This window comes from Natrix helvetica, assembly GCF_964273705.1.
Source record: "Natrix helvetica genome assembly, chromosome: 6".
NCBI lineage: Eukaryota > Metazoa > Chordata > Lepidosauria > Squamata > Natricidae > Natrix > Natrix helvetica.
Window position 1 is genome coordinate 70,279,020 of NC_138553.1, and position 26,334 is coordinate 70,305,353.

Consider the following 26,334-nt stretch of genomic DNA (forward strand, 5'->3'; position numbering starts at 1 on the left):
GTGGGGAGTGTGCTGCCCCAGCAGTATATAGCTAGTGTAGGAATTAAGAATGGTCTCCTTTAAGAAACTACCTAATGGGAAATGTAGGCAGAGACTGCCTTATGGGAAATGTAGTTCCATGGCATGTGATCACATCTCTGTTTATGATTGGCCACTGGGGCATTTTGCCCACATGCAAAATTTATAGCTGGTCAGTTTGAATGCCTTTGTGAACCAGAATAGTAGTGTTTTGTATCTCCGCTCAACATGGGAGTGAAATAATTGAGGGAAGGAGGGAGGGAGGAAGGGTAGGAGAGAGAGAGAGAGAGAGAGAGAGAGAGAGAGAGAGAGAGAGAGAGATTTTGCTGAAGCAAAGAATAGAAATGCTTCCTTTCCAAAATGCATGTTCTGATTTTTTAAGATGATGCTGTGACTTATGACATGTTCATTCCTGACCTTAGTGACATCTCCTTAACTTATAACTTTGTTGATAAAAGTTAGGTTCAAAGGCACACACATTCATCACTACCTAGTTTCTTTTCCATTTCCAGTAAAAATTATATTAATACCCAAGTGACCTTTTTCCCCCTTTGTAGGAAAGTGGCTGAAGAAGAGATCAAATCTGAAAGAAATGCTTAAAGCAGGCAGGATTGGGCCATTTTCCTCCACTCTTTTTCTTATATTTAAACTTCCATTTTTAAATTACTTTAATCCATAACTTCTACGGGCTGATAGTAAAAAAAAAAAAAGTTAACTACACTTATGTCTAGTTTGAGCTTGTGTTATAGAATAAAAAAAACAGAGAAAAATAATGTATATTTCACTTCATACATCAATCCACTTACAAAGGCATAAATGGCCATATGTGTTAGATTTCTGTCTCTGTTCAGAAAATTTCATGTACTCCAGAGTGGATTACTGGCAGGGTGAATACAGCAGGAAGATGACACATCTTTCACAGGGGAAAGAAAGAAAGAAAGAAAGAAAAGGACGCCAAATGTGCTTTAGAAAAAAGGCTTGTAGGTATTAGGAGAGGAGCAATGTCATGACAAGGAGCCAGCAGAAATCAAAAGCAAGGAATGAATGTGTGAGAGAAGCAGAGACCTCAAATAAAGGAGGTATAAACCAAGGAAACACATAGCAGGATGCTGGAAGCAATTCCTGTTACTGAATTCAAAATCAGTTTTCTTTTGTACTGAGGTATCCTCTTCCAGGAGCTTAATGTTTGTTTGTTTGTAATGTAAGATAAAGATAAGTTCATGCAACTGTCAGTTAAAGTATCCAAAGGTGGAGGTATGTGTGTGTGTGTCTGTGTGTGTGTGTATGTATGTATGTATGTGTGTGTGTGTGTGTGTGTGTGTGTGTATGTGTATGTATATATGTATATGTATATCAGTGGTGGGCTTCAAAATTTTTTAGAACCTCTTCTGTAGGTGTGACCTGCTTTGTGGGAGTGGCTTGCCAGCCATGTGACCGGGTGGGAGTGGCTTGCCAGCTATGTGACTGAGTGGGCGTGGCCAACTTGTAAAATGTGGTGAAACTCACTTAACAACGCTCTTGTTTAGCAACCAAAATGTTGGCTCAGAAACTCTGGCATTTGAAGCATGCAAGTCTTAAAGCTGTCAAGTTACAAGACCCTTGTACCCCTAATACTTTAGGAAAAAAAAACCCCAGGGGTCTTCAAACCTGACAGCTTTAAGACTTGTGGACTTCAACTCCCAGAATTCCTCCTCCAGTCATGTTGGCTCAGGAATTCTGGCATTGAAGCGTGCAAGTCTTAAAGCTGTCAAGTTGCAAGAACCTTGTACCCCTAACCCTTTAGGAAAAAAAACCCAGGGGTGTTCAAACTTGACAGCTTTAAGACTTGTGGACTTCAACTCCCAGAATTCCTCCTCTCGCTCTTCATCTTGATGATGTGCGGACGAGCGGAGGGAGGGAGCTGGAACTGGTTCTAAACGGCACTGTAGATTTGTGGAATCTCTTCTATAGAAGAGGTTAGAACTGGCAGGAACCCACCCCTGATGTATATATATATTTATATGTATATGTATATGTATATGTATATGTATATGCCTATGCAAATGCAAATGTATATGCATATGCAAATGCAAATGTATATGCATATGCAAATGCAAATGTATATGCATATGCAAATGTATATGCATATGCATATGCAAATGTATATGCATATCCATATCCATACCTGTTTCTGTCTCTCACTCCCCCTTTCTCTATTATCACTTCACTTCCTTCTATCCAGTGCCATAAATATAGAGGAGAAGCTGCCCCAGAGTTTTATAGAATGCAAATGTGGAGATAAAATGGATCAGAGGAGAAATATATTGGAAACAAACAATAGCTACCAAACCCTCATTGAGCCACTAAGGATCTGCTCAGCTAATGACATTACCAAAATGTATGTCCTCTTGATCTGAAATGTGATTTTTTTTCATTTTATAATGTTTGCCATAAGTAAGTATGTTAATGTCCAGGTGATTTTTTTCTGCATGCTTCCGAAACAACTGGAGATTTCAAGAAAAATGATGTAAAAAAAAACGAAAAAAAAAACACAAAAGTGTTTAATTGTTAACTCTTGCAGAGTCAATGGATTGCTATAGAATGAATAAAATTAATTACTGTAGATAATTGCTTTGTAAAATGATAGAGATGTATCTCAAAATCTTGGAGCAAACAGCATTAACACATTTCCATCTGCAGCATGTATTGCTGGAGAGAAAGAAAGGAAGGAAGGAGAGGAAGGAGGAGGAGGATGGGGATGGAAGGAAGGAAGGAAAGAAAGAAAGAGATAGAGAGAGAGAAAGAGAAAGAGTTTGCCCATTCATAAATCAATTTCTCCAGGTTTTTTTTTTTACTTGAATATGACAATTCTATTTTTCATCAAAAAGGAAAATACCCACCTAGAACTAAGGAGAAATTTCCTGACGGTGAGAAAAAATAATACATGGAATAGCTTGTCTCCCGGAATTGTGGGTTGACTGGGATGGTACAAGGCTCTGGCCTTGAGCTGAGGGTTGGACTAGAAAACCTCTGAGGTTCCTTCCAACCCTATAGTTATACCGTATGATTCTACAATGTGGTGGGTATTTTTTTTCAAATAGAGTTCTCTGCTACCACCATATTCTTCTTACTATGTAATATTATTTTCCCAAGCCATATTAAAAGGAAATAGCTCTGTGGGGCCATTTTTTGCAGCACAACTAGGCATCAACAAAGGCTGAAACCTTTTTGGTTAGAGAGCTGAACTCTGGTAAAGAAGGACGATCCTAAAACCCGCTTGTGAAATTCAGAAGCTTTCAGAATAAGAAAGATTCATAGTATCTGCTTTGCTCATCAGAAGCTTTCATTGCCAGAGGAAAGAGATGTGAAATTTGTCCTTGTTTGCTTCTCTTCCCTTTTTGCTCTCCTGTACCTTATCTTTTTTTTTTAATATGGCACGGATTTCCATGGCCACAAGAGTCCTGTTTAATAAGAACAGGGTCCACTGAAATATAACTAGCATTTCTATGCTCCCTCACATGCTTCGTAGCTCCTTTTGCACTTCTGAAGTTTACATTTGATTTGATACTGATATCAAAGAGATGTCAGCAAATGTAACATTTTCAACAAAAGGCAAAATTCAGAGGACCCCAAAATGCAGAAGATGTGATTTTTTTCCCCGCCTTTGGCTCCAACAAACCTGGGAGCATGTGGAAGAGCTTTCCTTGAAGTTGATTTGTCAGAGTTCTCAATTTGAATACTGCCACAAATTCTTGAAACAGGTCCTGTTTTAAAGCATAAAGGATAGAAGTATGGAGCGTGACAGAGGTGAATGTAACATAGTGTAGACAGGTAAATGTTCGATATTTCTGATTTGTTGGATTCTTACCTTGTCTCTATTTAACTTTAAATGAATCTCTCTCTCTCTCTCTCTCTCTCTCTCTCTCTCTCTCTCTCTCTCTCTCTCTCTCTCTCTCTCTCTCTCACTCTCACTCTCTCTCTCTGTCTCTGTCTCTGTCTCTAATGCTAACTCTAATTCTATCTTTAACTCTAACTTTATCCATCCACCCATCCATCCATCCATCCACCCATCCATCCATCCATCCATCCATCCATCCATCCATCCATCCATCCATCCATCTCCCTACTGTGTTTAAATTATAATTAAATAATTATAATTAAAACAATTTATGCATTATTCTAAGGTCCACTCTAGACATCGATCACCTTATCATACAAGTGGGATGGTGTCCCCTGGACAGAGATGAAGAAGGGACACTCAGTTTAAGATCAGATACAAGACAATCTGGCCCAAATTTGCCCTGTCTTTCTCATCTACTATTTGCTGTGAGCTTCAAAATTAAGCAAGGATAGCACTGTTACCCAGGGATGATTACCACTTCTATTATAACTAAATGGAGATTGGGCCGCATAAATCAAGCATGGCTGATTTATTAGGGTCAAATTGCAATTGCATAATTAATCCTATTTTCATAATATATTCTGAGTGAACTAAAAGTGCTCAGTTTGGATTTCTGGAATGTAGAAACAAAGTTCTTTGCACAAATTCTTTTTTAAAAAAAAACCTCAGCGAAAGTGTGCTAATGTGGTACATGATGGATCTCCTTCTATTTATTGATCTATGAATTTAGAATCTATTCATTCTCAACTAACCAACATTTTTCATATCTTTCTTTTCCAAGAACAAAAGATGAAATAGCCCTTAATCAATGACAAGGGTGCTACATTGGTTACTGGTGAAAATAGATTAACAAGGATCTGGCATATTTTTTCTCAGCCAAAGAAATGTGAAATGTGACTTTTTTATTGTTATTATAAATAGGTCTCACTTGAAGGGCAATGGGCTTCAAGAAGAGAATGCAAACAAGCCAGACTATTTGATTAAATAAATAAATAAATAAAGAAGCAAGCTATTAAGTCCACACATATCTGAGGTTGAATTGTAGTAACTCCACATACTGGTTTATTTATATGTTATAGATTTCTCTCTGACGTGATGAGTTATGTAAATTTCTCTTAGCAATAATCAGATGAAGGTCAAAAAAAAGCCAAGGTGGAATCCACGACTAAGAAATTGACGCCATGGCCTTTTAAACATGCATTATAGCGCACGTAGAAAGAAGTGTTGCTTTGGTTATCAGGTTGTAGCTGCCATCTTGATATTTTCACCCATCTGCAGACACTTCTGGCAATTAAGGGTATATAGCAGAGGCTTTTATACATATAGCTGTACACAGGGAAAGTTTAGTTCAAGTAAGTATTTATTACTGTAATGGTTTTGAATTTTGAAATAAACCTCTGCATAAAACTGTACCCATGAAGATTCTTTTCTGTAAAGTCCTTGACTTGAGACTGGCAGAAAGTCCTTGGCTTACAACCTGTCAGCCTGGTAATAAAATGACAGCTCTCATTGGCTGAGACGTGTCTCGCTGAAACGGGACTTTTACTGCACCCTGATTGGTTGTTCTGCTTGACAGCTCTAGTATACATAGCTGTCAAGCAGAGCGTGGTGCTGAAGTTGTTCTGTTGTTGTTCTGTTGCTATTAGCATAAATAAAAGCAGTTTTGTGGTTACCTCAGTGTGCCTCCTCCATTGGTCGACCAGAACTTAATATTTTCAGACTGTTGTGTGGAGATGGCTAAGGAAATTCTGTGGAAAAGGGTTTATGTTAGAATCAGGCCTATGTTGGAACCAAAGGTGATTCAAGTCATAGATGCTACTTTGAGATAGGATGAGGCTGTCAGACCTTGGAAGCCATCTTTTATCTTTTTTGATTTCAAGCCTTCCACATATTCTACTGTGGGAAAATGGGGTAGTGGTGGGATTATACAGAGTGTGGGTGATATTTAGCCATAATAACATTCTTGCTCATGAAATCAAGGTCAACTGGCCCATCGAGAAAACTTAGATCACAAAAATGAACTAGAAAATCTGTTTGATACAAAATGATTGAAATCATTGGAAGATAAAAGGTTTAAAATATGCTGACAAAATATTATTAAGTAGTAACAACTTATTGTATTAATAAATGAAAGTTATGAGAATGGGGGGGAGGGCCATTTCCTGCATAATGTAGCTGTCAAAATTTGTAACTTTATCCACCATCCCTTTTCCTGATTTTTTTTTTTTTTGTAAAACCAATAAAATTTTGTTTGAAAAAAAAAGGTCAACTGGCCCTGCAGCTGTGATGGGATGACTGGGAGGCAATTCCTGGATTGGAGAATACCTGATTGGGCTTGTGGCGGACATGTGGATGATGGTCAGGGGTTTGGACTTTCACTTGGGTGGGGAAAACCTGGAAACTTTCAGATTAGGGTTTTCCCAGATGTACCAATACGACATCTCTAATAAAATGGAACTTTGAGGAAACTCAAGCCATGGAGTCTTCTTTCGTTGGGGGTGTTACTTGGAACCCTGACAGAGGCATCAATAGTAAGTTATGAACTATATAGTAGACTGATAGGAGAAGCTGTGGATTACACAGTCTAACTAAGGTTGATCAATTTATCCACACCTTCAGAAGAAAGGGAAGGTTTCTATCTGGTAATGTTTTTTAAAAAAAACTGTCAATTTTCAGGCGAGCCAGCTTTTGTATATAAATGAAATGTATCAGGCAACTCTAGACATACACTTATTCTTGTCCGCATGTTGAGTATCATGCTTCAATCATGAATGCTTCATTCAGTCTGTGAACTATGACCTTCATGTAACCCCACTATAATAGCAACAATCTGAGTTAGTTTTGTTGAAATTTAGAAGCAAAATTGATGAATGTGGACAGTGCAATTTCAAGAATTTTGGTGGGGATTTGCTTATGAGGGGGATTCTGATAATTTGATTTTCAAAGATCTTTTGCTTTTATTCCCACTCTTAAACCACCCAAAAAAAGAGGGGGGGGTAAAATTAAGGCATATTTCTTCTGGAAAATCACTGCCAGACTGTAGCATTTCAGAAGGCTAGGAGACTGAGTCCTTTGACTCCTTGTGTGGTATAATGCTTGAATTGAGAATAAGTCACTGAGAAGTTTGATCTTCTCAGAATACAGAGTCTAATTTGCTAAAATACACAGCCAAACATGCATATCAAGTCCCTAAAGCAGGGCTCAGCAATTGCAACTGTGGAGCCGCATGTGGCTCTTTTATGCCTCTGCTGCAGCTCCCTGTTGCCGGTCAGTAAAAGGAAAAAGGATGCCGCACCAGGAGGAGACTCTATGGTGGGAGAACCAGACTTCCAATCAGCAGAAGAAAAAAGGATGCCATGCTAGGAGAAGACTCTATGGTGGGAGAACTGGACTTCCGGTCAGCTCCAGAATTGAACGGGGGGCTTCTGGTTAGGACCTTTGTGACTCTTTTAGTGTTTAAGGTTGCCGACCCCTGCCCTAAAGTTAAATTTGCTATTGTGAAAATTCAATCAAATAATGGCTTCATTAAATTTTCAGGAGCATACTTGAAAAGAAGCCTTAGCTCAGGACATTTCTTGAAAAGTAATTGATGACAGGTATGGCTCACCAATAGTGGGAACGTTTAGGATTTAGTAATAGGAAGCTCAAGTAATTTGTGGGAGGGATACTTTTTTCAGGTGTCAAACATCCTGAAATGTCTATGATCAACAGTGCTTTGTTTCTAACTTTTGCTATTATTTTAGTAAATAAAACCCTCCAAAAAAAGATCTGAAAACAAACCATGTAGATCTTTTTTATCTAATGGCATCAGTTTAAGTCAAGATGTGAGGCAGCACTTAGTTTCCCTAATTCCTGAAAAACCTGTATTACGAGGAAAGTTATTTTTAACCCCTTCTCAACTAAGAAATCAATGTCACACTAGATATTTAAGAATGGTCTGTTGTGGAATTCTATTTCTTAGGAAATTATAGGAAAGCAAATAACAATGAGTCTAATGAGGCAGTGTACTCTGAAAATGAATTATGATACAGGTGTAATTGTGTCTGAATATATAAAAGATGTACGTAGGCTTTGGGGATATTTGGTTTCAACAGGGTGAGGAATACTGTTTCACTAAAAGCTCACATATTATCCCCTTTAGTTTGTTTATATTCCACCTCTTTGTGAAATGCACCTATTATATAGAAGCAACAACACATTTTTATTTTTATTCAATAAAGCTGAAGATGATTTACATTTGCATAGAAGTAAGACCTCCTGAACACATTATGGCAGATTGCTGTAATTATATGTCTCTCTCATCATCCATACTTGCAAAAACAATAACACTAATGGTCTTCAAAAGCCAGTTTGCTATGATAAGGCATCAGGCTTAATTTAATTTTTGGGTTTTGAAACTGTCCAACTCCAAAAATATTCTGGATGAATTATAGAATTTAAAATACCCAATCGAAGAAATACCGCCACCTGGTTAATTATTCTAATTGCTACTATTACCCTGAAATGAAAGCCTTTTCATGCAAGATTACAGATGATAAACTGCTGCACTAGTCCAGTATGGGTTTGTAGATGGATGTTTTCAGATTTCCCATCTAGACTAGAAAATGATAATTGTCCCCAATCAGACAATTTTCAGTGCTGAAAGGAGGACTAGAATCTTTCTTCTTGTTCCAATATGTTAGGAACTACACTGCTTTTGTTCTTTCTTGATAAATTTAACATGAGTAACTGCATCTAGTTTTAATAATTTGGCTCATATATTGATCAAGCCTCTTAATTAAATCCAGTCAAAACATTAATAAATGATCTTTATATTGGGAGCTAGCCTTTTGGAACTAAAAGATTTATACAGAAGTTGTAAATTTGCATATTAAACATCAAAGGCAATGTTCTTTTAAGAAAAAAAATTCAGGGGATTTATTAAATCACACATTTTTTTTAAAAAAAAGGTGGGAATAAACACATCAAAAAAAATTGGGAATAAGCGCCATGTTTCCAAGACATCAAAGTTTCAGCAACATTTCTGTTTAATGGTGGTATTGATGAACTTTGTTAGCCTCCAGCCCAAAAGCCATCAAAGATTTCTGAGAAATGGGAAAGGAAAAGGAAAAGGAAATCAATATATAGCTGCCTGCTAGATTTTATTAACATTATAATTTTCATGTCTCACTTTGTCCTTTTAATGATTTAGTAATCTGAAAACTGGGGCTAGCTTGTTATGTCATTAAAGGGATTATTCCTCCATTAATTTCAATTGCAAATTCTATTAACTTTAATGGGTGTTATCCACATACATCAGTTAGTAATCAGATCCTAAAAGCTCATAAAATTACTGCACAATGATGGGCAGAAGATCATAATAGTGCTGGATTACAACTTCAATCCATCTGTTTTGTTTTTCCTTTTATCCCAAATGGACTTGATTTACCATCACATCCTGGATTTGATTTGACTTTCTTTATGTTGATTCAGAGTTATATCTCTAATCCTTCTAAAACCGTGATGGCGAACCTATGGCACAGGTGGCACATGGAGCCATTTCTTAGGGCATAAAAGGCATTGCCCTCGCAGCTCCAGCGTGCATGGGCATGTTGGCCAGCTGATTTCGGCCTTCATTTTTGGCTGTTTTCTCTCTCTGGAGGCTTCCCTGAGGCCTCCAGAGGGCAAAAAACTACCCAACGCATGAACCGGAAGTTCAGGAATAGACTTCCGGGTTGCCCGTAGGATCGTTTTTTGTCCTCTGGATGGTGAAAAACAGCCCAACACACAAACTGGGAATTGGAAAACAGGCTGTTTCCTGCCTCTGGAGGGCCTCTGGTGGGTGGTTTAGGCCGTTGTGCCGTCATCAGGCTCCTAGAAAGCCTCTGGAACCTGGAGGGGGGGTGAAAAACAGGTCTACTGTACCATCACGTGCCAAAAATGGGGGGAGGGGGTCATGTGAGTATGCGTGAGGAGGGTGCATAGAATTATGGATGTGGGCACATGCGCATGACACCCCCCCACACACACACACACACACTCCTACGCCTTGGCATGTGATGACAAAAAGGCTAGCCATCGCTGTTCTAAAGAATTGTCTTTATTTCATCCAAAGTTCTGGACACAAAAGTGTCCACAGCAAATTTTATCAAACCCTGTTCAAAGCACAATTCTATCAAAGGCGTTGGTTTCAGTAATCGATCGTAATGTTTGTTCAATTCTCCATAAATAAGATTAGAATAACATTCTAATCATCTTCTTTTTTTAATTTTTTAAATAATTACAGCCCCTCTTTATCAATAAGAGGAAAGCAATTCTAGATTTAGAGTCACAGACCTTAGGAGAAAATGAATGAGTCATTCTAGGATCATGATGGCAAACCTATGGCACATGTGCCAGAGGTGGCAAGCAGAGTCCTCTCTGTGGGCATTTGCACCAGCCATCTGCTCTCTTCTGGGTTATGGTGCTCCAGCATGCATGTGTTCCCCAGTTTCAGCAGTTGGTACCGAAAAGGTTAATGATCACTGTTCTAGGCACTACATCTTTCTTATTGTGTTGTTTATTCTTCTCCATTAATATTTCATTTTGCTGAAATCTGAGCCTTATGACATGGAGTTTGGTTTTCACCCTCGCAAATGCATATTCAGAGATCTCCCATTTCCAGCGATAGAAAAAAAGTATGTCACAGCTTAGAGAGCCAAACATTTAATTGCTTAAATTCCCTTTCCAACTGCAATAGGTAATTAAGTACTTTGAGACTTTCTAGTGTCAGCTGTGTTCATTTGCATTGCCAATGTTGTCATACAGTTGCATGAATAGTTTCTTGAAACTCAGCTTTCTGCACACTATGAAACTTTCATTTTCAGAGGCACATTCTTCTGAACAGTGTTAATGAGTTTATAAAGAAGCGATCACTTCAATATTCCAGAAAATGTAATAGAGAAGGAAAAAGAAAATAATATAGAAGTGATAACCCATGATTTTTCATTACGGCTTAGGGCTGTTTGCTAAAATATCTGATCAGAATCTAATGAGGTTTTAAACGGAAGCTTTGATTTTGATGAAGTTAATGGCTACACTTCCCTGAATATCCATAGTCACGCGTTGTAAAGAGAAGCTTCCATGGTTTTGATTACAAATTCAAGAGCGAAGACCCAAGAGTGTATGAAATATGAATTTATTCTACGCCTACACTCATAACTTACTGACTACTGTAAATATTGGGGTGAGTACCACCAAGATCTTATTGTTGAGTTCCAGACAAACTTTCCACTAAAGAACTATAGAATTTGCATAAGTCATGTATTCCACTCAACAACATCAACCATAAATCCAAATGATGGCATCACGTTGCATCTGCATGCTAACAGGACCACACGTAGCAGCCATTATATACGTGTACCCTGATACCCAATGCTACCCATAAGCTATGCATATTTTATCATTTCCCCACCTTCGTCCCTCCATTTAATTCATTCCCCCCCACACACACATTCATCCTGTTGTGGACAGTTACTTATAGCTGATGTTACATGTTATGTAGGCCCGGTTTACGTTCTGGATTAAATAGGACAAGGAGCAGAAGTTTTCAAAAGGAAGGAAATATTCCCTACATTAAGATTCACTGTTAAGTCCTCGAGGCTACGACGCCATTGACTATCATTGCTGCCCCCTGATTGGTTTAGACGCAAGTAGCCAGCTGGCGGGAGAAGGCAGCCATTCTATTGGTTCAGTGTCTGACAGCTTTAGCATAAAAAGGGCTGTCAGCTGTCAAATGCTGCTGTTTGCCGAGTGGAGGTTTGCCTTACATTTTGCCGTGTTATACTGTTAATAAAGGTTGTGTTAGCTTCTACCTGCCTTGCCTCAGATCCTGCCTGCCTCGTTCTCCCTACAGAACATTCACCATGCCCTTATTCAAGATGCAGATGAAAGAGCAATTTAAATGTAATCAAATAAACTGCCAGTTGTTGTGTCTTAAGGAATCTACTGACCATCTCTGGCTTAAGAGACAGCATGCCATTCTCAATGCAGATACTGTGTCTGTCCGATTAATTTTATGCTCCCAGCTTTTTGACATAAATATGCTTTCCAGCATATGAAAGCTTTTAGTTTTTAAAAAACGGCAGACTTTGAAATTACAGATACATTACCTAGGTTGGGAGAGGCTTTGATAACACTGGGGATAAAAAAGGATTTCAAAAGAGGATGCAGAGCAACAAACCCAGAAATCACTGCTGCCATTATTCGGAGGTTTGCCATGGCTACAATGAATTGTTAAAATATTCATGACTGGGAGAGACATGGGAACAAGGTCAGCCAATGAATAGGCATAGCAACTAAGCCAGCCAATGGGATCTTAAACAGATCTGAAGGGTGAGTTGCTGCTGATTTTACTACCAGATTGCAACCCGCGTCCGCGCGCACTGTTCAATGTAAATTGTTCCTCACGCATGTGCAGAACAATTTACAGTGAGCTGTGCATGTGCAGTCACTAAAATCCAAAATGGCGGTGGCCCAGTAGCAGAAAGGGAACCAGTTTGGGGGCATGGCAGGACTGGGTCACGGCCAGTTCTGTGACCCAGGACTGAATTCCACTACGGGTTCGGCCAAACCGGGAACAACCCACCTCTGATCTGAGTCTGTGCAGAAAATTGAAACAGAAACATAAGTAAGAAGTCTGGGTGTGGCTTAGCTGTATTAAGTTCTGGGCTGAGCAATGAAACTTAAGCAGTCTGCTGCTTTGAGAAGTAAAGAAAGCTGTCTATTTGGGTTTGACTGCTGAAATGAAGCTAGCTGCTTGTGTTTGCCCATAACTCTCCTGCCTTGGGTTTACTTGGAAGAACCACCTGTTGGTATTGTACATTTATTCATCTAGTCTTACGTATATAAAGAAGTTAATGAATCCAGCTAAGTCGGTTATCTGTGTGTGCTTTCTGGATTTGAATTTATGCAACAAACTCTGACATCACCAGTTTATCATTCTTGTCCCTTCTTTGCACTTTTCCTTTTATTCAGAATGTGGTTCTTTGAGAGTGACAACTTAACACTTTTCTATTGCTTGCTCCACTCAATGATTCATACTTCTTAAGTATATGTCTTACACATTCCTGTTGTAAAATATACATCTTGTATTGCAAATCATCTTGATGAAGAAATGATGATGTTTACATCAAACTATGTAGAGGGTTATTGCTTCTCACTTAAAGAATTCCTTTCAGGCTTTAAAAAAAGGGAAGAGAAAAAAAAAGGAAAATAGAGATAAATTGCACATATTGAAGAAGAAAGCTCAATTTTTAAGTGCACATTAATTCTTGACCATGCAGAGTAATATTGATCAGTCTTCCTTTTATATCAATAAACCACCAGTTTATTAGCAAAAAGTGAACCCAGGTCAATAATGAAATATTGTAAATCTGGCATTGTGTTTCCATTATAATAGAATATGTATGCACTACACAGTAAGCTTGGTTTATTCCATAGTTCTTCCTATAATGATAAATCCCAATATTTTGGTATATAATTCAAAGACACATTCATGTATGATAAGAAGGAGCTGGTTGAGTCACACATAGAGTGTAAGGCTACCTGTTTAAAAATAAATTATGTTAGGTCTGTTCTGACCCAGGCTTCCTTAAAAAGCAAGAAGCAGAGTCTTGGTCCTGGCCAAGCCCCTTTTATTTACAGGACTGTGAATTCCTTTCATTCAGTCTGCAAGGCTTAGCAAACAGTCTTTCAGAGGAATGTTTATCAACACCAACCTTATCTCATTTGAAGAGCTGCCAAATAACTAGTTTCCAAACAGAGGGCAAGGGAAACTTGGCACAGAGTCTCTTATAGTCACAAACAGAACTTTCCACTCTTGAAATGACCAAATGAACAAATTGTTTCCTGCAAAAGCCCACTCCCTGTTTGCTCCTCTTTTGTTTCCTATGGGAGGGGCTAATCACCTCCAGTGTGTGACTAAGTTGTCTCTGCTTTCTTAGTTGTTCTTGTCTTCTGGCAGCTCTGCGCATGCGCACACTGGGAACAGGCTCCAGCTGTTCTTCTGCCTCACTGCTGTCTAACTCCCTCTCTGCCTCTGACACAGAGCCCTCATCTGAGCTTTCCTCAGCCCCAGGACTGGCCCATGTTCCTCCCCAACCTCCTCCCCAACTCTGCTGCCAGCTCCACTTGCCACGGGCGGGCCACAACAGCGTCTTGCTCTCAAGTAAACTGGACTTTTAAACATCTGCATTTTTCTTTATTTCATAATATTTTATATTATTTCAAAGTGTACGTCCAAGCAAAATTAGTCTTAAAATGTTCCATTTGTTTTTAAATAGTAATATGTTTCACTTGTAGGGTCTATATATTTAGGTACAGTATTTTCCAAGTTATTCTCCTATCATGCTTAGTGTGAAAGTTATTGTATTACAAACTGAAGACAGTTCTATTGGCCCAAAGCTTTTGAAAATTGTTCCCATGTCATGTCTTGCAAATCTATTTGTAAATCTACTGCTTGTGAATCTCCTCTTCTACTTTCATTTCATTGTGCCATTGCCTTGTAAGTAAGCCCGTACATAGTGAAATGCTTCTTGTGGTGACAGATGATACATTTTTTTTTCTCAAAGAACTTCCTCCTGCCTTGAACAGATAAGATGGCACACAACACGCAACACATTAATCTCTCTCACAGTGCACTCTCAAACTTAATTACAGCCTTAGCAGGGCCATCACGAAATGTGAATAATATATGTGCTTAGCCTAAGTGCTATATATTTATGGGGCATATCCAACCCCCTAATTAAGGCATCACCCAAATTGTCACCCCAGCACTTTTGCTAAGCTTTTTTTTTGCTCATGTTACTTCTTTGCTGTTGACTCAAATCCTTGGAAAACTTGCAAAGACTTGCAAACAAAGGTGACACAGGCTTGGACATTTATAATTTGAAATTGGTAAAGATAGAGGGAGACAAGAATGAGATGAATAGCATGGTTAAAAAAGAAAAAAAAGCCAATACCATTGGATACCAGTTGTTGTGATGCATCAAAAAATATGCATTATGTGTCTTTTGCTAGTGGACAGTCCAGAGAAATCTAGAGTGAATAGGAGAATAGACTACAGAGATATTCATTTGATCAAGCAAGGATACTCTTACATTCCTAAGTTAACAGTAACATTTATTATTTTAATTTTTTAATGTTTTGTCATGTTGCTTTTATTTGGTTGACTCTGTCTAGCATCACCTCCAGGTGGGATGGACAGCATATAAATTTAATTAATAAATAAACAAACATAAGCTTTTAGAAAGAAAAGGTCTGCCTGGTTATAATTCAAAAAAGGGAAATCTAAATAGTATCTCTCTTATGGAAATGTTCAAGTTCTCTTTTTTTCCCCTTTTGAATGACCCTTTCTGATTTCCACTCAGTTACATTTCAACATTTTTCTTTTTCATCTTTGATTAAAAGTACTCAAGTCTTATAATCACCTCAACATAGAAATTAGATGTGAATGAAATAAGGACCTGCTGTAATGGTGACATTTTATTCCAAAGAGGACAGTGACTTTTTTTAAAAAAATGAAACCTTTCAGAATAGCTTTGTAAAATCAATGAAGTTACCATAGATCAGTGTTGTGGCCTAGCAGCAACCGGCTGAGCTGTTGGTGGACTCTGACAGCTCAGACTATTATGGGACTGCTCTGGAGGATGAGGAAGACTCTGGAGGGTGTTTGGAGTCAGAGCAGGGACTAGAGAGGCCTGTTGGCCACCAGGTGGCATCTGAGTCAGGGAGCAGTGAGGAAGAACAGAGGGAGGTTGTATGTGTAGAATTGATAAGAGAAAGGAACAGCTGTGGAGAAGATGTCATAGAAGAAAGTAAGGATAGCTGGTTAAGGGTGTGCCCCCCCCCAAAGAGTTTATAGGTCGAGCGACGGGAGGGGAATCTTTGCAGGAAACAAAAGTCCATATTACGAGCCATTGCGGAGGCATTCTATAAGTTTTATCTCGGGTTCTTGAAGATAACTTTCTAGGCCCCTAGCCAAGGGGTGGCTTTATCTATGTAATTAGTTGTGGCAGACAGCCAAGCCTGTGTTTGCATATTCATTGGAATCACGGGACAGAACAGATCAGGTACGCTAAACATCTACTTACCATATAGTCTATCATGCCTAAGAAGCAGCTGTTTCTTGCCCACAGGTATAGCATACAGACTGCAAGCTGCCACAATCGATGAAGATTGATGAGGAAGGATTCAGTTTTCAATTGATTCCCTGATTCCCTTTTTCATTTGACAACGTGTAAATGTGGAGGAAATATGATTAATCAAGATAAAATGTGAAGCAAACAGATTATGCAGACAATATCTGTGACTATATAACTTTGAAGAACTCTCTAATAACATGATCTAGCACTGTGATGGCAAACCTATGGCACGCGTGCCACAGGTGGCATGTAGAGCCCTCTCTACGGACATGCGAACATCACCCCAGCTCAGCTCCACCGTGCATGTGCCTCCCACTGGCCAGCTGATTTTTGGGTCTCTGCCAAGCATGCGCCGGGGTGGGGCACATGTGGGAGATGGGCAGTGGGATCATGCACACATGCACTGGGAAGGGGCAGTGGGGGGGGCATCCCAGTTATGGTCCCAGGATGCTGCAGGTAGACTAGCTAGGCCCAAAATGGGGCACGGGAGAGGGGTGCAGAAGCATGTGTGGGACTGGGGAGAGCACAGTGGGTGTTGCACATGCATTGCATTGTGGGTGTATGCATGCATGAAGTGTTGCATGCCTGCACAGTTTCATCACACAGTGACAAAAGGCTAACCATCACTGATCTCGCATATCTGAAATATTTGATAATCGGAAAACGTTAAAACAATGTTTTAGTAGTTGCTATCTCAACATTGGGCAGGTGTTTATTAATGTTGGGTGACATCAAAAAATGTTCCTCTTGCTGAATATATATACATATTCATAAAAATTATTATCAATCATGTCCCTGAGTGGCCTTATCATTTCTTGCTTCCAGCCAAAGAATCCATCTAAGAAATGCAGTGACATTTTTAGCACAATGTTCATCAGGTAAGACTGAATTCTCCATACTTCATCCTATGCGATCTAAAATTAATTCTTCACATGTAGGCCAAAAAAAAAATGGTTTTATCTGGAAATATGATGACATGGTTATCAAGTCTCATATTATCATGAGAACAAAGTGTTGATTTATTTTGTTTTTGACAGTCTTATAGGACATTGTTATTTCAAAGAAAGAAAAACCTGTTTGCACACTTACTTGCTTGATTGATTGATCTGCCATCCAGTTAGTGTTGACCACATACTGTAGATAGACCTCCTCCAAGGTGAAATAAAAATAATGGGAAAGAAGAAGAAAAAGATATCAAGGAAGCAGTTCTGTGCCATCTCGGGCAACTGTTTGTGATGTCATGCTAGTATTTTACCTGTCTATTCAGTGTACACATGTGTACACAAAGATACAACTTCTGACCCTCAAATTGAATCCAAATTCTGCATTTCCAATCCACAGTCCAAATGAAAAAACATGGATTTAAATTTTGCATATCTCTCTCTCTCTCTCTCTCTCTCTCTCTCTCTCTCTCTCTCTCTCTCTCTCTCTCTCTCTCTCTCTCTCTCTCTCTCTCTCTCTCTCTCTGTCCGTCCCTCCCTCTCTCCCTCCCTCCTTCTGTCCCTCCCTCCCTTTCCGTCCCTCTCTCTCTCCCTCCCTCCCTCTCTCTCTCTCCCTCCCTCCCTCTATCTCTCCGTCCCTCTCTCTGTGTCTTTGTCTCTGCCTCTGTCTCTCTGTCTGTCTGTCTGTCTCTTTCTGTCTCTCTCTGTCTCTCTCTCTCTCTGTCTCTCTCTCTCTCTCTCTCTCTCTCTCTCTCTCTCTCTCTCTCTCTCTCTCTCTCCTTTTAGAACTGGACAGTTCTGTTTAATCATGAGATGACTTTAAAAATCTTGTAGGCTACACTTTTTCAGCTAGAGAGCTTCACTCTGGTTTGTTTCTGACCTATCTGGAAGCTACAGGGACAGGACTAGCAATATCATGACATAATACTCAACTGTTCTTGAAAGTTTGAAACTTTTCTTCAATTTTGAAGATTTTGCCACCTCTTAACCATTTACCCACCCACCCCCACTTCCACTTTCCAAGGTAACCTATTTTTAGGGTTGAGATTTTTAAGAAGTAAAATCTTCTGCAAGACTTTAAGAACACAAGCAGTACCCTGATGTTGAATCAAACCCTTTGTTGTCCAGCGGTCTGTCCTGAAAGTGGCCAGCCAACAGCACCAAGAAGCCCACAAATGTTTCAGCAGATGGCCTCCAGAGGCAGTCACACTGCCATCAGGACAAATGGATCCTCATGACTTCCATGACATGGATTTGTCTAACATTTTTCTTTTAAGCCAGCCAATCTGCCAGATTGCACTATGTCTTTGGAAATGAATTCCAAGGTTTAATTACATTGAGATTGTCTTGGCAACATTTCAGCGAGGTCTCACTTGCCACCTTCAGGCTGTTGTTTTCGGCTTAAAGCCTGGTCGGAGCTGCCGTCTTTCTATAAATCTTGGTGGGGTCTGTGTGGAGTGCTGGTTTTGTTTCAGTAAGTGGATCTATACCCCCCCACTGAGATTTATAGAGAGATGGCAGCTCCGACCATGCTTTACTCACACAAACATGAAGCCAAAAGCACCAGCCTGAAGATGACGAGTGAGACCTTGCCAAAACATTGCCAAGACAATCTCAATCTTACATGGGAAAAGACCGGAATACAAGACCAGCATACCTACACCCGTGAAAATCCACGAAAACACACACATACATACACACACACATGCACGCACGCACACACACACACACACACACACACACACACAGACAGACACAGACATATATATTCTTAGTCAAAATTGAATCTGGAATGTCAGCCTTCCTTTCAGAATCTCTAAGTAGGGAGTTCTTAATCAGTAACCTAGAGTACTCCAACAGCTTAGAGAACCTGCAAATATTAAGGTAATACTCTCAGGTGAAAAGCTTAAAGGGAGTCTGTAGCATTAATGCGATTTGCATGCTCCATAATAATAATACTAATATGCCTATATATAATGGATTGTGGAAAAAGGATTTTAAAGAATGGGAAAAAAACGTTAATCCATGAAGCATATGCCCATCAGTTGTTCTGTATAAGATGTACAATATAAATTGATGCTTAAATGGTATTTAACTCTATCAAGACTCAAGGGGATGTTTTCACTTAATCATTTTTCATTGTAAGAAGTTTAAAACAGACATTAATCCTATATGGTGGGGGAGTCAATACATGCAAATAGATTGGCAACAAATGCTAAATGCTGTATCACAAATTATTGGTCGTGTAATTAGCTTAAATCCTGTACTGATTATATTCACAGTTACAGAACGCAACTTGCTAAGATTTAATAAAACTTTGGAAAATATCTCTCTCTGGCTCTCTCATTTCATAACACATAAACTGTACACATAAGCTGCCCATGAGAGAATGGCTATTGAAAAAAAAAATGATTGGTTAAAAGTAAAGAAGGAAATCTATACGGGAGAATTAACAGCAAAGCACAATAACAGAGGTGGAAGGGACCTTGGAGGTCACCTAGTCCAAGGGTGTCAAACTTGCGGTTCTACATTGCTGTCATGAGATGTATCCAGGGGTGGGATTCTACTGGTTTGGGCAAACTGGTTGCTCCGACTATCAGCTGGGAGCGAACTGGTTTGCTTTGACTTTCAGCTGGGCCTGACCGGCCGCCCACGCCTGTGCTATCCTCACCTATATTCCCTTTTCTGAAGCCCAGCTGATAGACGCGGCAGAGTGGATTGCTGCACCTCAGCCACTTTCTTCCCCAGCCGTAATGCAGAAGGTGATTTCTCTGTAAACTGCAAAAGTGAGTGAAGCACACGCTCAGCGAACCAGTTGTTAAACTGGTAGGATCCACCCCTGGATGTATCACAGGGCTTTTTCCCTTTACGGAGCTAAGGTGGGCGTGGTTTGGGCATGGCGCATCTGGCCCTTAGGCTGCCAGTTTGACACCCCTGATCTAGTCAAACCCCCTGCTCAAGAGGATACCCCAATACCATTTCCAATCTCTTCTTAAAACGTTCCAGTGATGAAGCACCCATAACTTCTGAAGGCAACTTCTATTCCACTGGTTAATTGTCCTCACTCTTAGGAAATTTCTCCTTAATTCCAGGTTGGTTCTCTCCATGATTAAATTCCACCCATTGCTTCTTGTCCTGCCTTCAGGTGCTTTGGAGAATAACTTCACTCCCTCTTATTGTGGCAGACCGTTAGATATTGGAACACTGCTATCATATCATCTCTAATTCATTAGATTAATGAAATAAGGTGATGTACTAGGTAATGCCACAGACACAATTTGCAGCATATCAGAATTTATTTTTGTGGTGATATAAGTTCAGGGCAAATTACTTTTCTCTAGTCTAACCTTGCAAAGGAATTACCCAAACAATACAAATATGGAACCATAAATTAAACCAACATACGTGACTTACATTAGCATGTAGTGCAAAGTTGCACTACAGACAATGGAGAGTTCAGTCGCAGAAAGATTTGTTTAGGATGAGCTTCACCATTAAGATCCTCCATGCCAGTTCCTCATTTTCTTTTCATGCTCACCTTTTACTAGCTTACATAACAAAAGTAGCTCACCTTTTACTAGAGTACATATCAAAAGAGCAATTGGGGTTGAATTAAGGATTTTAGGTGGGCTTTGCAGTACGTGGATACTGCATCTGGAAAGAACAAATGTGGGATTGAGCCAGTTTGCACCTATCCGAGAGAACCGATTGTTAACTTTCTAAGCAGTTCAGAGAACCGGTTGTTGGAAGAAATCTCATTTTGGTTTTTTTCCCCACTTTACAAGGTTAATTCTGTAAGGAAGGCAGGAAGGATACATTATGTTTTTGTTTCTAGCCTAATCTTTATTGCCCTGCTTACAGAAACTGCCACTCTGGTTAACCCTTATTATTTTGTAACAGCTAAGGTGAAGTGCCCATCGACCTGAGTGACATTGAGTTGGCCACACCCACCCAGCCACATGACCACTGAGCCATGCCTAACCAGCTGGTCATTAGGGCAGAGAAACAGTTGTTAAATTATTTGAATCCTACCACTGGACAAGGGGCAAGTGAACACAATCACAAGAACAATGTCCTGAATAAAATATATATATATTCTTGAATGTTACTCAGTCTAAAAACAATTCGTTTGATTTAATTATGGAAAATTTGCAGCAGCTGAGGAACAGTCCCCCATGTTGTAGATGATGGCTTCAATGCACCACCTGAGTTCTAATGAAATTGATAATGAAAACCCCATGGCTTTGTTGAATCATCTTAAATACACCCCATTAATTCTACACACATTTTCTAAATAGGGACGGACTAAAGAACATATGTTTGCAGCCTAAACTATTGCAAGGGTTTTTCTTCTTCTTCCCTTGTTCATATATTTGCTCTGACATCCTCCTCCTCCTCCTCTTTTTCGTTCCTTGCAAAAGGACATTGAGTAGTAATCTGCAGTATTAGTTTTTAATGCTGCTAAATATAATGCAGATTGATAGCACCACATTCCAATAGTGACGGTCATAAAGCTAAATGAGATTCCCTCTATTTTAAAAAAAATCCTGAACACCATCCCATTCAATACCTCACACAATTTCTAAAACAGGTTTCAACCTTAACCTTAGGTATTTGCTTCACTGCTGGGATGAAATAAAACTGTAAGATATTGGTTGAAATTAGCATTCTTAAGGCTTGTTCAGCTGAATCATGCAAATTACCCTGGGGTAATATACTACAGTTCATTTCCATTTTCTGAAGTAGCAACACAAGCTATACTTTTCTTGTATCGGGGACAACATCTGTTTAGTTTGGATCAAATCTCTTTTCATTAGGACTGCTTTTTAAACTACTTTTTGGTAGCAATTTGGTGAGTTGTAATTCAATGAGGCTTTTTTTTTACTATCTGTGTAATATTCTCTAACAGAACTGCCTGTTGGTTTTCAAAGAAACTTGATATATTCCTTCACTTTTCTCTCTATAAACAAATCAGGAATTCACTAACATTTTATAAACTTACAACAACTGATGAACAGCACAACTGAGGGAAAGAGCTGTGTTTGTTTTCACAGGTTTAACTCTGCCTCAATGTCCTGGAGGAAAGCCTGTATGCATGCATCGGCATCCTTCAGTCTCAAAAGACTATGGTATTGCACTCTGGAAAGAGGTAAAGCTGGAGTGTCCTCTCCAGAGCACTAGGCCTGAGTAGATTAATATGGAAGATAGATTGTTACCCAAGCAGCAGATTCCCCCTCTCCACATTGCTGAAATAGTCCAATGGAATGGCCAATGGAATGGCAGAGCTGATACAATTGGCTCCAGCTGCATCGCAGGAGTTACCAGAATGTGGTTGTACACAGTCGCGAACTGCTTCCGGGACTCCAGCTCTGGATTTTGCCTCGAGGTTGACTCCTGAAGCCTTTTCCAGTATATAGCTACAAGGCAGTGGAAGTTTGTAATCAGAGTTTCCCTTTTCTTAGAAGATGGTTCTGCTGCTTTATCTGCCATTAGGGCCTAAAGCCCTCTTCTGCGTTCAAAACCATTGACCATCTTCTCCTGTAACCCTGGAAAGAGGCCCTTATGAGGTGCTACCAGCTGGGCAAAAGGTTTTTTAAGGAGGTGTTAGTCCTCCATCACTTACCCTTTGTGCTGGCTTGTGACAGGCAGAGCCTGGCTTCCAAAACGTTGGGCCCAGGATGGCGGATTTGGAAAGCCTGTAAGATAATGTCAACCTTTAACCATAGACCTGAGGTGTCAGAGTTTGTTGCATAAATTCAAATCGAGAAAGCACACACAGATAACTGATTCAGCTAGATTCATTAACTTCTTTATAGATGAATAAATATACAATACCAACGGGTGGTTCTTTCAAGTAAACAGAAGGCAGGAGAGTTACAGACAATCACAAGCAGTTAGTTTCAGCAAACAAGCCCAGACAGACTGCTAGTTTACTTCTCAGCACAGAGCTTAATACAGCCAAGCCATGCCCAGACTTCTTACTTAAGTTTCTGTTTCAATTCTCTGCATAGGCGCACATCTGTTTAAGCTCCCATTGGCTGACTTAGTTGCTATGCCTATTCATTGGCTGACTTTGTTCCCATGTCTTTCCCAGTCATGAACATTTTAACATGAGTTCATAGTGACTGCAACAGTTTTCCAAAATGTTCAGAACACCTCTGTTTTTAGAAATGGACTGTTCTGGATGCGAATAGAATTTATAAATGTGTTTTTTCATTAGGTGCGTAGATTACAATTAAAAGTATTTTCCTAGTATTATCCATAATTTCCACCATCAAGATTCTTCCATCTTCATCTGTATAAATTTGTTTTGCTGGAATTTTATCTTTAATATAAAATATCACTCCTCTTTTCTTGCAGTCCGCCAAAGAGGCAATTTTTTCCCCCAAATTTTGGTTGTACTAATATGTGGCCATATCTTTGTTGAATATGTACTTCTTGTAAGCAAATTATGTCTAATTTTAACTTTTCTAATTTGTGAAATATTTTCCTTCTTTTAATTGCCGAGCAAAGTCCTTTAATATTAATTGTAAGCATTTTTTCTTACATTGTTATGTTTTATATGTAGGATTTATGGCTCTAGTTGATCTTGGTTCCTGTTGTTCTCTGATATCTACACCACCTACAGCACCTTCTTCAATATCAATCCCACCTACGGTGCCCTCCATCTTCTCAGTTTCAGTCATGGGTATATCTAACAGTTGCACTAGTAGTTCTTCTTTTCCAGTCTTCTCGGCCTTTCCTCTCAGATGTTCTGTATAGAAGGCTTCTGCTTTTTCAGTTGTATCAATTGTGTGCCTTTGTCCTTTCCATAGAAATATTAAACCTTCCAGTATCAGCCATCTGTAGTTAACTCCTATCTTAAGCAAAATTGTAGTCAGGAATTGATATTTTCTTCTCTTCTCTCTCACTCTTCTTGGAATTTGCTTTAAGACTACAATCTCCTTGCCTTTGTATTCCAATTTTCTATCTCTTGTTTTCTGCAATATTTGTAATTTCAATACTTTTTTTAGTAAATCTTACATGGACTTCCCTTGGAAGAGCATTTATCATTGCATCTCTTGTATTTACCTGAAATGTCTCATCTATGCCATCCATCATCTTCTCTTGGGTTATCTCTAACACATCTGTCAGGATTTCAGATATTATTTGTGGCAGATTCTCTCCTTTTTCTTCTATTATGTTTTGAAATCTTAAGAAATATTCAGAGCGCTCCATCTCCCATCCTATTATTGCACTGCTTTCTTTTTCCATTTTGCTCAATCTACTGTCGAGTTCTTCATCCCTCTTCTCTCTTTGCTCCTCTCTTTCAGCAATTTTTTGCATTCTGTCTTCTTGCTTCATCATCCATTGTTGAATATTTTCTATTTTTCCCTCTGTATATATATACTTTCTATTTAAATAGACACTTATCATTCCCTAGAATCTATATGATTTGGGCCTCAATGGATTTAATTGGTAATGTACAAGAAGTGGAAATTGAAATAAGTACTTGGGCGGATCATAACCCAGTTATAATTAAATGGAGAGGTCAAAGAACAAGATCTAGATGGACATTAAATAATACGATATTGAAAGAGAAAGACTTTGTACAGAAAATGGAAAAAAGAATTGGCTTTCTTCTTTAAAGAAAATAAAAAAGAGGATACATCCATGCAGAATCTTTGGGACACAATGAAGGCCTTTTCTAGAGGTCTGATAATAGACTATACAAGAATGAAAAACTTAAAGAAAAGACAAACATGTAAAGATTTATAAAAAGACTATATGACACTGGAAAAAGAGCTACAGAAATCTCCACAAAAGAAAGATATTAAAATAAAAATGGATATAATTAAACACAAAATGGATTTACTGGAAAAAGGAGGAATTGGCACAAAAAATTAGAGGCGCTAAAGAGAATTACTTTGAAAATGCAAATGAGCCAGGCAGATGGTTGGCATATAAACTGAGAAAGGAGAGAGAGGTAAAGAAAATACAACAACTAAAAGATGAACAAGGACAAATGCACTATGGAAATGCTGAAAAGAAGAAAATCATATTATTATGCCAAGCTGTATGAACAAGAGAATATAGAACAGGGAGGAGTCAAGCAATACTTACAGGATGTCAATCTCCCCTGGATACCAAACGACATTAGAACTATACTAGAAGGTAAAATAACAATGATGGAGCTAACTGAAGCTCTTAAAAGACAAAATAATGGGAAAGACCCGGGACCGGATGGCCTACCAGTGGAATTTTATAAAACACAAGAGGAATCCTTGTCTCTTCCCCTTTTAGAAGTTATGAATGAAGTAATGGTTGAAAGTAAAATACCTAACTCATGGTTAGAAGCATATATCACATTGCCACCTAAAAAGGAGGCAGACCTTATGCAAAATAAGAACTATAGACCAATCTCCTTGCTAAACTCAGACTATAAGTGATTTGCATCTATACTGACAGAGAGACTTAAAAATATCTAAATGGGTTTATCCACCTGGATCAAAATGTTTTTTTTCACCAAAGAGACAAATTAAGGATAACATAAGAATAATCTTGGATACCTTAAATACTATGAGGCTCATTCTGAAAAGCAAATGACCTTGTTTCTTGATGTGCAGAAGGCTTTCGATAATGTGAACTGGTGATACATGATACAACAAATGGAACAAATGAACTTTGGTAAGAATTTTATTCAAGCTATACAAACGGTATATCACAAGCAAACAGCTAAGATAATGATAAATGGAGAATTGACAGATCCTACTGAAATAAAGAGAGGTACGAGACAAACCTGCCCATTATCACCGCTACATTTTGTCTTAACGCTAGAAGTTTTAAATGGAAGGATCAGAGAAGAGGAAGAAATAAAGGGAATGACAGTTTAAAAAGAAGAATATAAGTTGCAAGCATTTGGCGGAAATTTTGGAGATGCAAGTTATGAACAAGGTCAAATACTTGGGGATTTTTTAACAGCTAGATGTAGTACTCTCAAAGAGGATAACTATCTTAGATTGAAGCAACAAATTGCAATGGACTTGATGAAAGTGTTGCAAGATGCTAAAACAAGAGGAGGGCTGGGCTTACCCAACTGGGAGCTATATTATCAGGCAACATCTGGATTAAGGAATGGATGACATTAAGAAATGTTAGGCTTTTGAATTTAGAGGGTCACAATTTGCTGTTGGGATGGCATTCATTTTTATGGTATAAGGGAACCAAAGCACATGGCTATTTTACAAGACATTACATAAGAGAGGCTTTGTTATTAAACTGGGAGAAGGTTAAGAGGTTACATTATTTAAAAATTCCAGTCTGGATATCAACCATTGAAGCTTTTTCATATTCA